Genomic DNA, 19982 nt, shown 5'->3' with positions numbered 1-19982 from the left:
TTACATATTTTGAGATTGTAATCATTGTGTCAATAAATATTGTAAATGTGCATATACTGTTTTACTTTAATATTGCGTAAGGTAAATATTCATCATTTAAAAAAACAAAAACAAAGTAAAATCAATAAGCAGATAAAGATATTAAATCCTACGTAATATTGTATACTACGTATGATACTCGAACGAAGGTAGACCTTAATTTTGTAAAATTCCCCCTTTATAAAATGGAGTCTTCCATTTATGAAAAAAAGTTCTATTCAATCACAACAATTATGAGACCAAATCATATCTTGTAGCGATAGGTGGTATATAAAACGATAAGCATTCTTCAACAATAACACTACTAACATTCAAATTGTTTGTATCTGACTTCACATAATTCACCATTGTTTTGTAAGAATTAGTTGAAATAGTGGACATATCGTGTTTGAGCGTGTGGCTCGGGTGTGGGGAAAGCCGGTGTACGACGGACAGGCATCATCGCACTTAGACTAAACCGTGACTGATTTTATTCGTCTGAAAATCAAACCAAAATTACCGCGAAAATTAACACAATACGTTCAGCAGGTGAGTAACATTTTTATTCAACATTTGAAAAACAATTTTACATACATGCTGTGTGCCTATTTTCGTTCATTTAACAGGGCGAAGTGGCTATATATTTTTTATAAATGTAAAATATAAGACTTTATACCAACATAATTTTCACCCCGGTTTCCATGAGAGTAGGACTCACAGCGGGATGTATGTAGGTCAGCCATTCCTTGAATATCCGCATCCGCATAGTATGCGTGATGACCAAATGATATGAGACAGTTCGAATAATCCATCCCTTGCGATTGGTCAACTCACTTACGTTACGTTACGTCCTTGGTTTGTATCTGTAGTAGGAACCAAGCGTTAAGGTGATTTTCCCAACGTAAGGACGTTTTGACGCAACGCAAGCGAGTTGACCTGCAGTGAATCCATCGCTTGTGATTCGTCAAATCACTTACGTTGAGTTACTTCCTTGTGTGGAAACCAAGTATATAAGGAGGCTTCCGGCTGTAGTAAACCTGGGGGTAAAAGATCCCCTCACCCCTACAAAACAAAGCGTTAGACCTTGTGTTCTAAGCATGTTGTTTTGTTTTTACATTGTCTAAGTCATCTATCTAGGTCTATGGCACATTGCAGCATATCAATCATCAATCATGCCTTCCACATCATGTAGAAATGATTTATATCAATTCATAACCAATCATATCATGTCTGGCGTATACTTAAGTATCAAAGTTCATGATATTTTCACATCAACGCTGTCAGTACCAGAAAAGCCGGAATCAACAACAACCATTAATGACTTACAGGTCTACCCCCACTGTCTCATAATATGCTTTGTACGTTTAAAGCACGAATCGTCGACCATTCATTAATAAATGAAATGGTGAGAGAAACATGGAATGTTTTAGGCATACATAGTACCAACGTGTTGAAGTTACCAATTTAATGTCAGAATGTTAGAATATATTGTTTATTGATATTTAAACCTTATACAACTAATTTTCCTCGAGCTTATTGTCATTAACTTACGTCAGTTGTTTTGGTGGTAATATAATTATTATAGAATGATAATCGCGGGCGTGTTGCACGCCGATGCTGAAGAGGGTAACAGGGACATGGTAGTCACTATTGTTTCATAATTATAACTATAAATAAGGAATAATAATGAATGAAGAATTTTAATAAACCCAAAACAGCTGTTATGTTACCCTTTGTTTTTTTGTGTAGGTACTATTTTGTTTACCTATATACTGTGATACATTATAAAGGCAGATTATTTTAACCCTATAAAGTTTAGCTTTAGTAAATGTATTGTTCGAATCCACTGTGTATCGTCTAGGCCCCGTCAATCACTGCACAAAATGTATAGCTTCTTTGTCATAGGGGAATACCTTTTAAAGTTAGTTTTTGTCTGGAAAAGAAAACTTTTCAAGTTGTTGTTATTTGTATTGAATTTCATTTATTTGCTGAAGAGATTCGAATTACGAAGTTCGCTCATGTAGAAAAGATGTTGATGAAGCGAAAGCGTCCACAAGGAGTTCGTCCTCATTTGTTATACAATCCATTGTAATGTAGGCCCGAAACATGCAATAAACGCATGCCTTAAATTGGGCAATTTGAACGCCAACTTGTCAACAAATGTTTGTTATTCATTAATACAATGATCACTTTCGTGACCCAAAAATATCCCCTTAATATAAGTGTATCTGGATCGTGAATCTCTTGTAGTTTTACAGGAAAATGTTCTCAAAATAGGTGTGTTTCTTGACTAGATGTCCCTAGAAGGGAGGTGGGCCAAAGTGTACTAAAGCACCATTATCGATTATATAATAATTTTGAAACTTATACTTACGTTATCGAATATAATCGTGACCCAATAGTGTCATAAATATCCCGTCCGTTCGTTTTATAACAAAACCTTCCTTGATTAGATGTTCCAAAGTGTATTAAAGCATCATATCGATTCTTATATGATAATTTTGAAACTTATACTTACGTAATCGACGTATTGCATAGACATAATAATCCCATGTTATGTTATATTGGTCAGATCAGTCATCACTTTCTTTCATAAGTATGTATTTTTATTGATGTTATATATTCATATATTTCTACTTTCCAGTGAAGAATTGTCTGTTTTTAATCAAATCATTACCGGTAATTAATTTAGTAAATTAAGTTGTGTATTTAAGAGCCAAACTGCTAGACTGATAACTCGGAATCAAAACACTAAACGTTGCCGACAATAGTTTGCTTATAATTCTATTCATGTAGGCCTATTTAAAAGCAAGTTTGTTAAATCTCTTTAATTTATTGTTTTTTTTTTTTTCATTATATTTGTATATTGTATGTATATCAAATGTAAATAAACCAATCACATTTCATTTGTACCTAGTTGTAAAAATGACAAATACTATCGTATCAAACACATTACAATTATCAACATGGTGGAAAAGATAATATTTAATGATAATGTTGTTTTATTATGATCGATATCTTGACTGACATATACTAATGTCACGACAGATTTTAAAAGTCACCTGTGAGTTATTATATCATTACAAATATTGATATGACAGGCGATAAATAATCTAACGCGTTGTCAAATGTCGTCCCGCCCATTTGTCCACCATAAATGTATTATTCTCTTTTCACCACTTTTAAACCGTAAAATGTAATAGTAATGCGTTCACTGCTGCGGTTAGTCTATTATCTAACATAGACCTACGTCACTAAAACATTTAGTTATTTTACAGCTAAATCTGATTATGTTTACAACTTTAGTGCTATAAATTGCAACCATACTCATTGCCTTCGTCTCACTGAGAGCGAATGTCAAGTCCCAAGATTATGCAATCAACATGATTAACAATTATCAGGCAATGCGTTTGACCTTGATATTCAAGATGTTGTTATTGTTATTTTATGCAATACATCGGTATTAAAATATGTAGGGTATACTTATTAATGTCATCGTGAGACCCTTATTAAAACGCTACAAAAAAAAACCAGAATGTGTTTACAAAATAGGCTTATAGTATCACAATTACACAAAACATTCAAGAAACAGTATTGGTAGTAACATTTTATGCCTGATTTTTTTATCTTCCTCACCGATTCTCTCCGTTACATCATTGAACGTTCCTCTTGGACGATGAGAGTTATGGCCAACAATTGCGTCATCATTCATCCTCGTTTCAGCCACGTCATCAGTGAATGCTTCCCAAAGCGATTCGTTTCTGTGCTGTACGTGCTCTTATCATGGGTGTACTATCATGCAAATTCTACAACCGAAATCTCTAGCTCCATTTGGTCTTTAACTCGGTCTCCTGTGCCTGCCGGAGTCATTCCGTGATAATTTTGTACATTGTTCGTTCATTTTGGCGAGATGTCCTGTCTATATTCATTTCTTAATTTTTAGGCCTACTTGTTTAATGATGTCTATGTCAGATAATCGCTGTACGTGCACAACAATTCGTGTTAATTGACTGCGTTTTTAAAAACTGTTTTTTCAACCTTTTTCACGTAGATGTTGACAGATGTTGAAATAATTATATTTAATTAGAATAGCCAATTAAAATCTACAGAATCGCCTACATGTAAATTAAGACGTCATTGTGAAATATTTTTATCGGTAAAATTAGCGATAATTCTAAAATAAGGATAGACAGATGTCATACATAACCTGATTAAATTGACTTTATACGTTCTTAATCCTTTTTCATGCAACCTGGTGCAAATATATGCATTAGCCTATTTATTGCGTACATCTTAACTCGTTATGTAATTATGTTCAGTGTCCTTCATTCAATCCATTGACTGACATTTCAAAATGCGTCAACACTCCGGGATAATGCGTCAGCTATGCTGTATGTTGACAAGCTTAAGGGATTGACTGTGACGAGCTTGTTATATTATTCTTATTCTGCGAGAGCCCTTACTCAACTCCTTGGCCTTATATTTAGTCTAGGTTCTAGACGGAGTTTTGACTTAATATTAATAAAAAGATAAATATCTGGTGTTTCTACCTTTTTATGAGTTCATCATTTTGTCGAGGAGTAAAAATAAGCAAACAAACAAACAAACAAACAAACCGTAGGCCACCGCTAAACTCGAGTTGTTAAATTTATCCTTTATTGCCAGCTTACATCAGACAATTGTTGTTATAAAAAGGTAAGAATAATGATAAATATAAGTATACGTCACTAATTGTCATGCTAACCTATAACTTTAACCATATTCTGGTCATAAAGTGGTTCTCTGGCTTCCTTTTTTAGTCGCCTTTGGTTGTGGATTGCAACAGGGGCGAACTGGTTTGCTGTTTTTTTTTGTGATTTCCAAATGTTCTTCACTCAACTGTTTAATGTATCATCGTTCATGATCCGTTTTCTATCGACCGGTCGTTTAATCCGCCGGTCATTTGATTTCTTTTCGGTGTGGCATGTCATTCGCTGGGTCAAGTTGTTGATATAATTATGTCAACAACTTGGCAATGACATTTTATGATGCAGTTTATAATTATTTCTCTTGTTAAAATTCTGCATTTTATTTGTCGTCAAACACTGTTTCACGGTCAAACATGTGATTGAAGCACAGTTATTATTGTTATAAATGTTACGTAATGTCTGGTATTAATTACAATACATCCTAATTGGTGAGTACTATGTAATTAAAGAAACTGACCTTGGTAAATTCAAGTTCATTCCCTTAATGTTGAGGTAGTATTGTCATTCTATACTACTTCCAGTGTGTTACCCAATATAAAAATCACAATTTCTATCTTCCAAATTGTTATCTAATTCCATATTTCATGACGTCATGAAATGTTTTTAATAGTATAACATTTATTGTTTAGCTTCATAGTTTAACTACGAGATCCGATTTGTTTAAAATGTTATATGCCTATAACGTATCTAACTCGCCAGTTTTTGTGACGTCATCGCGTTTCACAATATTTGCGTCTATTTCATGCTAACCAAACGCGTTACGCCTCGTGTGTGAGGTAAATTTCTACGTGAGTTGCTTCGACTGAATCGGACGAATTAATAAAGTATATTGTGGTAAGAATTTCCAAATTGTGATTAGAAAAACTGGAACTGGACCAAATTGAAAAAAGAAATTGTATCGACTTGTAATGATCCTGATTGCGGTTGTTAATAACCTCAATAGTCGTTCTAGTACCGAATAGTAATCCACTCACCCCTGAGTTCAGAAATACAGTGTGTTAAAGGAACGGAAAGTCATTTTGTGTTGCTTTTAAGTTACGTACGAATAAAATAAACACATCCAATGGCAATTTGAAATCGATATGCCCTGGAGATCAATAAGTGGTAGGTGGTAAATGGAATAAACATAACACTATAGCAATTCAATACGATTTTGGAATAATTATTTCTTAAGACTTTTAATTGATACTAAATTTTTGTGAAAGTGGTTTAAAAACAGAATCGTTTCTTGTTTTGTACTTAGCCTAGTGTTAATCAATAATTATACTCACCAATCAATGCCAAATAACGTCGTCGATCATCATTATCATTCATCAACCATCATCATCACAACAATCAGCATTGGTAAAACCACCGTCATCTTCAACCACCACCGCCACCACCACACCACAATCTCCACTACAATCACCACAACCATAAACACGTGTACCACCATCAACAACAACATCACCACCACCACCATTAACACCACCACCACTATCAACACCACCACCAACAACACCATCAACACCAACATCAACACCACCACCATCATCACCACCACCACCACCACCACACCACCAAAACAACCACCACCGGAAAACAGTCACAAAAAATAACAACCAGACCTCCACAACCACCCCCATCGCCAATTTCAAATAATTATAATTTCGTGATAACATCAGAAACATTAATTCGTCAACGTCATAACACACATTACAAATGTGCTTCATACCTTAACTAAAGTTGTTTGTTTTCTTCATCTCTTAAAAATAAGTATATATTTCAATTTGCTCAATGAAGTTAGAACATAGCATTTTGGCAGACCAACTGAATCAACACACTCTGATAGACTGTTGTAGCAATCACAGAGTAGGCCCTAACTAGTATAAACTCTTCAGCACTTCAAATGCAACAAAGAAACAACATAGGTCCACCTCAGGCCAACGTAAACAACAACCAGAGTGTATATTTCACTATTAAAGATAAACTTTATAATAAAAAAATTATGACCGTTGGCATTGTGTCAGCAAATGGGTGGGATTGTCATAAGAAATGATCAATTAGGCCTATAATTTATAAGTAGTGGTAATTAGTACAGTAACAGTACAGATATAATTTACACGTATTATTTTACTTTCTATAGACTCAGATTCCTAAATAAAAGATTGAGTGAATGCATTAATGAATTAAACTAGATTTGTGGTTTGGTGATTGTTAGCGTCTTGGGTTCGAATCATGGCCTGAGTAGAATGAATTGTTCTCCGTAACATAGATTATTGACACTATAAATATTTTTATAAAGACTCAACCTATGCTATATGCTGTAAATATTCTTGTCATTTTGGTAAAATATTTTATTTACATATCTAGATGTTCTGATATTAAACCATCAAATTCAGGTCTGGTTAATTTTTTAAGTCGTATTATAAAAATAGAAGAGTACTTACATTTGATAAACGACAATATAGAGTTATTTAATGAGGACTGGAAACTTCTGATTTTATAAGATTTTATTTTGATAAACCAAGACGAAATTTATTGTCTTGGGTAAATGGAGAACTAAGAAGATATACCTTTTTATACATTTTATGTTTGCTTTTTGCCTTTTGAGAATTTAATTTATTTTGTTTTGCCTCATGTCACCGCTGTGTCGGTTTTGTTTTTCTTTTGCATATTTATACTGAATAAAAAAAAAGAAAAAAAAAAAGACTCAACCTAGACAAAAATATTGCTTCATATATTTTCAAAACGATGAAATGTTTGCAAATTGTCGATTAAACCAGGCATTGATAGACGTTTCAAATCAAATGAACAGAAACAATTTAATAATGAATAGTCAACAAACCATGTCAACACAAACAATTTAAAGTATTTTTGAAAACATAAAAGCATTCAAACTCAGACGATGATCATGATGATTGATGATCGTTTTAATATAAAAGTTGATGTTTTTCAGACATGACACATTGCGTGTAAACACTACGCACATATTATACTCATCATCCACATGTTATGCCGACGACACATTCGGCATGTGGAATAACGAATGTCACTTGCTTAACGCACACCTGTTTGGAAGTTCAGAGACCAAAGTTGAATTTGAGGTTTATCAACTCCCTCCTGGAAATATGTCATTTACAAACTTTTTATGAACATAAATATACACAGATAATTACTGATTATTAACAGAGAAAGCATATTATCGATTAAATGTAGCCTAACATTCGTTATTTCTAAGTCGTAATTGTACAGTATTTCTCAGATCGCTGATTTCACGGATTGGAAGTTTGATACCGTGTTTTTACGTCACACACAAAATGACAATATAATACCATGAGGGAAGAGTGCAATTTCACTCTTCGCTAACAATACCGATAACAATTGATGTTAGTTAACAATCTACCGAAACAAACAGACAGACAGACCAACAGTTACTCCTGACATTATTATCTATCTGTACTCTACTCTCTCTCTACTTCTTACAGACGTAACGATACTGGTAAAAACATAGGTATCAACGGTTTCAACAGGTGTCGGAAACATAAACTAAATCACGATTTTTAACTTTTTAAGGCGTAGTCTATTAAAAGATCCCCTGGAGAGATAGATGACTATACCGTATATTATGCTCAAATGTAAGGTATGTTTAATAATTCATTGAATAATTGTATACTGTTGTTGGTTTACTAGTGTCTAGAACGAATTGAGTGTTGTGTTTAAAGTAAACATGTGTGAAGACAGTGATCGAAACTTTGACATTAATACTTGAAGTTGAATGTGAATGAATCCATGTGATGATTTAAGGATAGTATACTGTAAATAAACAATGATGTTGCTAATGATAAAAATATGAATGATGATAAGATTTTGATGACAATTGTGATGATAAGATATTGATAACGATAATGATGCCATCGATGTTGTTTTACTCAAATTTAAGAGTACTGTGTATAGCACTTGTTATGAGATAGAAATTGAAATTGAATTGATGACGTACTTTTAATTTCGGTATCGATGAGTCTATCGCGAATATCAAGAATTTCGTTGGGTTCGTTTTTCATCTATTTCAAAATGCTTAAGTGGGAAGTACATCCGAAATGAAAGTATCGTTATCATTTTTTTTAAATACTAAATATAGGACTACTTTCTTTATGAATTGGCTAGTGTTTTAAGAATTTATGCTTATTCAAGTACTTTTCTCAATCAATGGTCGAGTTAGCGCCCTCGGGCATGTAAGCCAATGATAGATTAAATTCATATATTAACTGTATTTGATATAATAATTATACATTTAAACTTTACCAGGTGTTTTTCAAACTTTACATTATATAGTTTCGATGATTGAAATAAATACCACGGGGCGTCTCCCGGGTCTGGACAAATTACCTTGTCAACTACATGAGGGAAGCTCCGCTTGCTTCTACCGTAATACCTATCTTTCTGGAGAAAAAAAATAAGGGGTACCTATCTTTTTGGTATAAAACAACTGAGGGAATCAATAGTTTCGGTATAGTAATTACAAAACAATACATTTTCATTATTCTTATATAGTAATGCGCTTGATCAATGATTAATTTTTATTAAGATTTTCGGTCAATTATACCTTTAGTATTTTTTCTTTAATATAGCAATGGAACTAACATGTGATTATTAGATTACTAAACGTATTTAATGCTGTTTTGTCTGGTGGTCATGGCTTAAAGTTTATTTCCTAACTTATTTTGGCCTCCTTCTGCACACTTTTTTTAAACTAGTGTAACTTGCAACATAAATACTGTCAAGACTATCTTTCTATAATTCTAATTCATTTCTTGTACTTTTACAAAGATATTCAAGTTGAAATTAAACCTGAAATTGTGTACGAAATAACGTTAATAAAGTTTGTTGAAAGTGATTGAGAGTTCTTTCGACAGAGAAGAGCATTGATGTATTCACTTCATTTTCGTTATCTAATCATGTAATTTACATAAAGATATGACATCAGTTATAGTTACATACTTAGCCATATGTCAGTGTATCAAATAATACGATAACATGAAGAAACAGATAAACATGGGAACATAGCGGTCAGAGATCAGATTCAGTAATTTCACTGTCAATAATTTCACCAACAACTTCTTAGTACTCGGATCAATGTATTGATAGATTGTGAATTGCGATCTGGAAGACCAAGCTTTAGCTAGACTTACAATTCTTTCTATACGGTAATTAATCAGAGAGCAATGATATTAGGCCTAACTATTATTTGCGTTTTACTATTCAATTAAATACAAACTTAAATTCATTTAGCCGAAGAAAAATAGGCCCTGAAAATGTATGTACTGTTATCCGTGACTCCAATAAACTATTAGATAAAGCTATTTATAAACTATGATTTTTGGTAAATCAGTGATTTTTATTTGTTCTTGGGGATAATGGATGTTAGCTATGTGGTTTGGAATCTTTACAGAGTTTGTATTATGGCACAACGTGTCGATGACTGTCAATAGTCAGTTAACATCTACCTAGCGATAGCTGTAAAATCGGGTTAAAGTGTGTACGTACTATTAGGCTTGACTTGCAAGCTATCCATACCTTACCTACTAGTACTAATAATAATGACAACATGCGGAGATATGTTACGCCTATTCAGTATGCTATAGGCCTCAGTAACATTTTTTAGAAACTTTAAACTGTCTCAAGTAGGCCTACTCTAACCTCTTGTACTTTTTTTGTGTCAATACATTAAATAAATAATTCATCACATTATCTGAATAGATTTTAGATGATTGCTCACGGACTTGATTCCAAAATAATCAAAAACGTGTGAAACTATTTCCATAAATATAAAGAGTTCGTTTAACAAAGATCTAGGAAGATAAGCTACTGTATCATATCGTAGTGTAATAGTGTCCGTAATCTCGTTAGTTATATAAGGGGGAAATTCACAATATCATATCAGTCTCAATGGCATCAAGTGCTCTACAATTTGGTTGGCCTATCTATATATGTCTGAAAAAACGAGCTCATGTACTATACGTATGAAACGCCACATATGCCAAAATATTTATCTTTTTACTAATTTCGGTCTAGAACCTAAACTATTAGTCTATACCTTGCTTTATGACAAGGCCTACAATTATTTAAAAAATGTTATGAAACTAGAAAAAAAAATTCAAACTTTAAATAAATATAAACATTATTTCAATATTTTTCGATCTCTTTATGTACCAGCGTTTCGTGTTTTTCTAATCTGTGTGGCGAGTTAAGAAGCTCTAGTGACTGCCAAGTAGTAATGTGTTAAATGTCTACACAACACATGTCAATAATCATTTCAACTTTTGCATTGAAAGATCATTACCTTTCAATCAAAATGCTGTACTAATGTGTGAAGGATTGCAAGAAATTCAACATCAATGTACTTATCTTGCTGACGCGTTTTAAGGTCCCATAAACGCTATTGACCTATTTTAGTAATCCAGGGATAGTTCGAATATTTTACACCATTATACTTTCCACCAGCGATATAGTATAAATATTTCAATTGTTAATATCTTGCTAAAGTAACTGCTTGTAATGTATTTATGTCATTTAAAATTGTTCTTTGGTAGACATTTATAATCTAGCCTATACTTGAATCTCCCTTGGCCCTAAAGATTTTTCAGTTTGTACGCCCTTTTACCAAGTTAACGATGTAAGACAGTGTGAACGAAATGTAAGGCATGGTATTAATGTTATTTTCCCTAATTTAGTCAGTGTGTGAAAATAAAGGTTGAAATACTGTAATCTGAATTTACTGTCAAAACATCCATGTTGCTCTAAAGCATTCAATTATTGACGCTATAGTATTGAGATTCAAAACAATATTACTGATTTAGGACGAATCCATTAATTTAGTTATTGATCACATCCCACCCCTCAGGAAAAATCACTTTCACTTAGTCCCAGCAATTTAATTTAATGATTATGGATTCGATTAATCAACATAGTTATTGATGTTCTAAGTCACAACGGACTCGGGAAAATGTGTTTACCAAACATTTAATTAAATTTAACCAACATTGTTATTTTTACTTTTCATCCAATCTTTGTGAAGTTATGTAATCATCACGCGCATAGTTATTATGATTATGTAGGCCAAGTTCCATATTGTTATTGTTCCTACAACAAGGATGGTGTATTATTCGAACCCAAAAGAGAATGTTACCGATGCCAATCTTTGTTACCGATGCCAATCCTAATAATATTGAAATGGATCATGATTATTTATTCATCTTACATTCATTTTACCTATTTCTTTTACACCTCTTTGGTTATGATAAAGAATGTTAATAATTATTATTGTTCCGTGTATTTGTAGCGTGATAGAGCATGATCAGATGTGTCCTATTTTTTCAATGTAGGTTTCATAATTAGCTTCACAGACATCTTTCCTTCTCATCAGAAGCCTAAAAGTAGTAATGTAGTTATAGTCTTTCTCGCACTCAATGTCGCAGCGTATGTTCGTCACCAAGATCCTTCATAATGGTTAATTTCAAGTAGCAGATTCGGAATATTTGGGCGTGGTCAAGGGCTTTAACATTTTAATGTTTAATTAACCTAATGCTGTATATTTTGTATCGTATTTGCCCTGTAAAAAATGTTACGTTATAATAGATAACACTTCTGTATGATTTTCTATAAGAATTTCGTCTTTGTCAGTCACTGTGTATTTGATGTTTTTCAGCAAGAAGTTCACAAATGTATTATTATTATGTAAGATGGGTTGAATTAACCAGGTGTTATCGTGTTATATCTTACCATCTAATTATTTTTGAATGTTACATATTTGACCACACGGCATTGACAAAAGCCTTCATTGGCGGCTAACATCGACGGGAAGCCGTCATGCATCTCCCTCTCCACTTCAAGAATTAAAAAATGTTGATCAATATGAGAAGGCCGGAATTAAGCGATTAAGATAATGGCAGTGAGAATAGACAGTAATCTAATCTAATCAGTATTCATCAATTTTATTTTTTGAAAAAAAAAATTAAAATTTGTAAAGAAAACACTATACTTCATCAATCTAAAATTCCAACTCCACGCCCAAAATTAACGGTCAACTTTGCGACCTTTTACGATGACTCAGAGATCGACGGGCTAGCCAAGTCAAATTCAGGCCGACTCCAGTTTCATCACCGATACTCAGGTACCCAGCGTGACGCGCCTCTACCCGCTAGAATTTAAGCACGTATGGTATCCTAACCTGAACCAAAGTCAGGGCTAAAAATTATTTGGCATAGCGGGTGTTGATTAACTAATGTAGATCTACATAAATATAGTAGCCTATAAGAGGCAGCAATAGGTGTTAACCCAGAATGGCAAATCCATATGGTTATGATATAATAAAGTACGTTTTATCTTCTAGTTAAATGGATACCAAGTTAGGCCTACTGTATTCTTATGTCCATTAAGATGAAACAAAATTCAATTTGTAATATATTTATATTCTATCAAAATGTCCATATATATAGTTGTAGGCCTTTCTGATCTTTAAGTCCATTCTATGATGACCCAGTCTCTGGCTTAATACCAGCTCTACACTTCTAGACAATTAGGCCTAGATAATAATGTTTTGATTAAATTAAAATATATTGCATAAAGTAAATGTAGGCCTATTTGGTACTGTTGTCGAAGTTAGACATGTCTATTACATGACAAGGAACTACGTAATGATTGACAGACTGATAAATGTTTATTTTGAATTATATGAGTAAGTTTGCTCATAATAAAATCAGAGTAATTTAGAATCCTCCCCGACCCTGTTTCAAGAACACATACAAATTAAGTAATCAACTTATGTATCTTTGCCTGTAGCGAAATCTTGACAACGTTACAATGGTAGTATGCCAACAAGTTTAACATTGACCTTCCTCTTCATTAACTTATGTCATTACAGTTTGTCCTCTAAGATTATTCCATCATAATTATATCTTGAGTGTTTGTTCTTTGTAAAGCCATTGTAGGCCTAAAGAAGAATTGTGGTGTAGGCCTACTTAACTGTATAGGCCTGTTTTTGGAAAATAAGTCGTTTCAACTAGAAGGTTCCGCTCTGGTCATGTTGAGGTTTGTAGGCCTACTGACGTTCTTTAGGTTATTGCATTTGTTTTTACTCTACATCAGTGATTATTTTTTGTACATTCGTGTGAATTTAGCTTTAGTAACATTTTAACGAGAAGAAACCGCTGCCATCCTTAGGTGTAAGTAAGTAAATTTATTGTATAATATATATATAAAAAACATTTACATTGAAACGAAATTAATAGTAGTTTCTAATGTTGCATTTCTTAGATGCAACTTATTTGCAACACAAGAGAGGTGCCGCCGGTAATTTTTTAGGCTCTTAACCTAACTGATTTCTATAGTTTGTTGTTGATGAAAGTCCACTGTCATCTTAAGGTTGTCGAAGTTTTTTAATTGTAGGCCTGCCAATAATGTTTTCTTTTCTTATGTTACAATTTCTTGTGGCGGGGAAAATGGGACCACTGATCATCTTGAGATTGTCGATTTTGTTTTGAATGCACAATTGATATGTTTTTTTTCTAATGTTGCAACTCGTTTTCAACGAAAAAGGTAATTTCGAGGTTCATAGGCTTATTGATCGTCTTTAGTTTGTTGTTGATGCAGGTATCTACTGGTCATCTTGAGGTTTTCTGTACCAAAAATGTAGTTTCCTTTTCTAATGTGATGCCTACATTTCCTCGTAAAACGAGCAAAAAGTGATGAAGATCCTTCCTTTGAAGTGGGATTTCCTCTATGTCAAGATAGGTGTAAATTATTCCGGGAATATTATTGCTTAATGATAACAGTGAAACGGAAATTATACGTAGGTTTTTCTAATGCATGTCTTTATAAAGGTACGACACACACATGTTAAACAGTGTGAACACACGAAGAAAGCAGAACAAGACAAACTTGTTATAAGAATCGTAAGTTAATATTAATATCTTCAATGTATTTTATAACTTTCATAATTGGTTTACTGTTTTCATAGAATATTTTGATTGTTTAACATGATTATTTAACTTAAACGATTAGATGTCTACATTGTCTACATATCCGAGGTGACTGTACTGGAAATGTCAGTATATGCCTATGGTTCTATCAAATTGGTTTTTATTTCCAATGTATCTGATATTCTATTAATTTATTAAAAAAAATATATATCTTGTTTTTTATTTTAGCAGTTTAGATGTGCAGTATTCATTCACTATTGTTTATACAGTATTATTAATATTGTACTACTTTAGGCCCAGGTATCGGGTGTACCCACCCGGGGTTACGAAATCTCTAAAACAAATCGTTTTGGACCGCAGGCGAATACTAGTGAACTTGCCCTCACATTAAATCTAAATTCCAAACAAGAAATGTTTTGGCGAACAATGCTTTCATCTGTTTAGGTCTCGGGAAAAATGTTAAGTATATGATATTATGTGTGCCTCGTTTATGTTACTTCACTTTACTGTGTTATACTTATACAATTTAACCTTTTTTTTTAAATCATAAGATCTGAAGCTGGGTTTACTATTTTTCTTTATGATGTAAAACTAACAGATGAAGTTCTTCTCATAACCCAAATGTTTAATTAAATATTGCATTACATCATTTTTATTTTGTGTTAATTGTCTAGGCCTACTGATGTATGCATCATATTGGCTTTCCCACCCCTCCCCCGCAAATAATGCAGCATTTCTGATTTGTGTAGTCTTCAAAACGCGTACACTCTAAAAGTGCGCGTACTGTACTTTGTGAGGTTATAATTATTACTGGGTAGTTTATTTTTGTTTACGGTACTTTTCTCATCTTCTTCCAGTATTTATGTTAACAATATATTACCTGTAAACTGCCAACGTTATTAGAAACAGTATGTTCTGTATTTTATTACTTCTACTCAACCACTCATCAGGTGTTCCAACTATTGTAAACACATTTTGGTGCCAGTTTTCAACATCTTTTTGAGAGATGTTTCAGTAAGTTTTATTTGATATTTTAGTTTAAACAGACTTACTATTACTTTTCAATTATTAGTAACATTACCATTCGTCTGACATGACTTGTTTGTATCTATAGCTGTCGATCTTTTTATTGTCAATGGAGTAGTACATCCTTTAAATCACATACAATAAACATTGCGATTTATCTTACTACAGCCAGAATGAGGTTCTATATTCAACCTTTTTCGCATGCGTTATTTCTCGACTGAACATGCGGATTTCTTGATAAAGATTTTAAAACGGTGAAGGAATTAGTTTAGTATTTAATTAGAGAAGAGTGAACCTAATAATTAGCAATACTCTTATCTGGTTCAAAGTCTGTAGGCTATCTAGGCTAAGTCTGCGACTGCTAAAGACGGGAAAAAGCTACTAATTACGCCCCCTATAGTTTTGTATGTGATTAATTGGTAAATTTGCATATTGGGTATCATGTAATGTTTTGGTGTTTGTTCTCATGTAATTTAAACTGAACCTTAGCTGACATTAGATGACGCACAGTGGTCTTAGATTGGTTTTTGTTCACAGGAGTGGTTATAATAACTATGGTTTATTAATAGGATTGTTTCGTTCTCGATAACATTATTAATTAGGCCTTGTATTAAAAAAAAATAGAAAACAATCGTTTGTGTGTAAACGTATTGGATTTGAGGTTTGTTTGATGTTAAATAATATAAAAAATCCATTAAGTATTGAAAATTATTAATAATAATTGTTATTCATTTTTATTAGAATACACAGATAAAATATATATATAAAAAAATCAACAGACAAGGTACGGTAATGTTTAACCCACGAAGGAAATAAAAACTAAGTCGTCTTTTATTAAAATACCTTGATATTATTATTTAAAAAAAAATAATCGTTGATAACATTTGGAAAATACATAGTAGCTGTAATATGCGATATGAACGTATGTTCTTGCTTTGATAATCGATGGGAGGGAAACCGTGCCTTTAGGAAGGTCGGTTATTGAGGTCACCATATAGCCCGCCACCCCGTATTGTGAGGCCACAGACGATCAAATTTGTCATTTCATTTTCGAGCGAGAATTCCACCGATTTCGTTCGAAGATCAAATTATCTAATCAAAGTGCTGTTATAACCAATTATCTTGTAAATGTTGTAACATGTATGTTAACTGTGCCGCAAACATTAATGTTTAGTAATAACATTTTTGACGTTTTCATGTAGTTGCACGAAAACAGTTTGATATTCAAAACCTGATAAGGATCTTATAAGTATGTAATTGTTATTTCAGTTGGTGAGGCGTTTCTCAACTTTTATAGTGTTACAATTGTCGTATTCAATTTCATTGTCTAATATTAAATAAAATAATTTAGTTATTTTATAATCGCCAATGTGCTACTTCTTTTTTTGTAATTTTATTTTTTTACCCAAATAAGAATAATGTTGGATACCACATATCATTTATCAATTTACAACTGTTTGTGGGATTTTATTTGTTTCCATTTTAATAGGCAACGTTTGACTAGAAATAAACTGTAGTGATTATTTAAATTAGCAATTATATCTTTCGCCATTTTATTATTATAGAAGTACGGTAAACAATAAAGATCGATTTCCATAAAAAGAACTGATAAAATAAGAACAGAAACTTACTAAAAACCAACACACATAATAATAAATACAGTTTCGGAAACTCCTTCACTAACTCCACCACAACTTACATACCCTTAGGCCTAGTTTATGTATGTACCCTGATTTGCCCCAATATATACCAATTGAATCATACATTTTCTTTATGATATCATATCCTTGGTATTCCCTACCGCTGCGAATATAAACTTTCAGGTAATTTGCATAATCATTTGCATACTGTCACAGCAGGTTGTCTCTCCATGACCCGTGCGTGAGCGCATTGTAGTGTTCAGCCCTGTCTGTCTAACAGACTGCTGTTGGATTTTATACACTCCAGTTCTTTTTGGTAAGCGCCTTTTGTTATTATTTCTATATAATTCTAACGATAATTCTTCTTAGGTGTTGGCATGACATTGTTGCTAACTGTACTTTTGTAATATTATACAGGATTTCGTTTTAGAAGTTGCAAAAATAGTGACAAATAGCAGAGGTAGCGTTGCTGTTATCGTAAATGAATATGGGGGTCTAAGGTCATTTTCTGCTAGTGTACAGGTATTCATATAACGTCGTAAAATAAATAGTTCTTCCGTTATCCAAGTTATATTATTTAACTTTAGCTTAACAATTAGACACAACGACAACATAGACAAGATAGTACGGTACTAATTTGTATCGTAATAAATCAAAACAGGCGAAATTAACCCTTTTTAGCTTTATGGAGAACGGATGAATATTGTTTTATATTGCACATATTTAATATATTCCTCTCATTTAAATTCATCACACATGTACCATAACGTAGGCCTATATATGTTTTTTTTAAAATTATTGACATCATGCTGTCCACTTGAATTTTTTTGTTAAAACACAATTTTAATAGAGATACTTGTAATAATGTAATAACGCGGTAAAACGATTAGACGAAGTGTAATCTGACTTGTTTGTAACGCGAAATTAAATTAATGAGTTCTACTGGATTTTTAAAATGATATAACGTATTTTTCAATAACAAGGTATCCTACTAAAATTATTTAATGTTTGTGGCTATGTATAGTTTTAGTATAACAATAAGAAATGATATCCATATAAACAATGTATTTTTGTTTCTGACTTTTTCATCTGCGCATAAAAAACATTAAAAATGTATTTTAAGAAGATCAGTGTATGTTAGACAAACAGTAATTTTGTAAGTAGCAAGTTATCCATCAGATAATAATATGTGAGGCTCCCCATGTATAACGTCACAAATATTTTGATATAGATACAAAATGGTGGCCGTACGGGAACAATTCAACTGTAAAATCAATTAGTATGCTAAGAGCCAAAATAAGCGTACTAATTTTCAATACAAACAATCTAAATAGTTTCAATCGATTCTCAAATCAAACTAATTTGTATAATAAGGAACAATTAAGAACTCGTACAACTTCAAACGATCTGGCCGCGTTTTGTAAGTTCAACCGTTTTCCACTTCAAATGGTTATTCTCGCTGAAACTAATCTTAAACTTCAACTTTATCGTTTCTTGTTTTGTATTGTAATCAATGTGGGAATCAAGTGTAGGGCCTATCTAATTTACGGCTTTCTTTCTTTTTTTTTATAATCCGCGGAGAAATACATTCTAAATCTTAGATCTTTTTAATAATGAACACAAAATAGTGGAGTGCAACCAAAACGTAAATTTCCTTTTTGGAAACACATGTGTGGTATATGTCGCAAATCTTATTCTATTCGCTTTCACCTCTGTCTACACTTCTTTAATAATATGGTTAATGTGATATGCTTAAATATGGTAGTGATGACATCATCATGTCCATATATGGGCACATCACATTTTTTTGGTCACATAAAGTTTGATTGTGTAGACAAAGCTTTACACTATATATTGGACCTTGTGGTACTGTACCTGTCAAAATGACAATGTTATAAGTTCTAAAAATAACATTACGTTTATTAACTAGTTATAAATTGATAGTTATTGTATTTGACGTAGACTGTCTATGTTTGCTATATCGCACGTCTAATGTATAATAACTGTGTCGTTCGAAGTCCATGACTCGAAACAATAAACAGTAAAACATGTAGGGTTGATATGTCAAAGAACTATATTAAACATCTATTTTCTCTACAGGTAGGTTATGAAATAATTCTATAACTAATTTTATTTATTTTGTAGTATTTTAAAGCTACTTATTTATTTATGTATTTATTGATATTAGCATCTATCATGGTAACTTCAGTATAGTCCGTATTTATGTGTGGAAAGAGTCCGCTTGGACTGAGTCCGCTTGAATTATGCGATTTTGCAAAGCATGTAGAATCACTGGATACATAAACTAATTCGCTCTCTTTTGTTTGTTCAATATGAGCTGTTTATTCAGTATTAGGCCTATCATTCGTATTTTAATTTCGATCGGAAACGGTCTTGATTTTAATATCAAATTGAGTTACTTTCAATCTCAGGCCGAGTTACTTTCAATCTCAGGCCGAGTTACTTTCAATCTCAGGCCGAGTTACTTTCAATCACAGGCCGAGTTACTTTCAATCTCAGGCCGAGTTACTTTCAATCACAGGCCGAGTTACTTTCAATCTCAGGCCGAGTTACTTTCAGTTTTGGATCTT

At 32.6% G+C, this 19982-nt stretch overlaps 1 protein-coding gene across 2 annotated transcripts in view; it reads left to right on the top strand.

Annotated features, from left to right (window-relative positions):
- Positions 1-288: 288 nt before the first annotated feature.
- The window catches only part of LOC140062710 (uncharacterized peptidase C1-like protein F26E4.3), a 28062-nt gene continuing 8368 nt past the window's right edge, over positions 289-19982 (top strand). The window contains exon 1 of one of the 2 annotated variants that reach the window (XM_072109020.1): positions 289-567. The gene's annotated coding sequence lies outside the window, so the exon portion shown is untranslated. Of the gene's footprint in view, positions 568-17643; positions 17708-19982 lie in introns of those variants that run through there. The other variant, XM_072109021.1, reaches the window with a different exon arrangement.

Source organism: Antedon mediterranea, chromosome 11 (assembly GCF_964355755.1).
Source record: "Antedon mediterranea chromosome 11, ecAntMedi1.1, whole genome shotgun sequence".
Classification (NCBI taxonomy): Eukaryota; Metazoa; Echinodermata; class Crinoidea; order Comatulida; family Antedonidae; genus Antedon; species Antedon mediterranea.
This window is presented reverse-complemented; position numbering and strand designations above follow the sequence as displayed.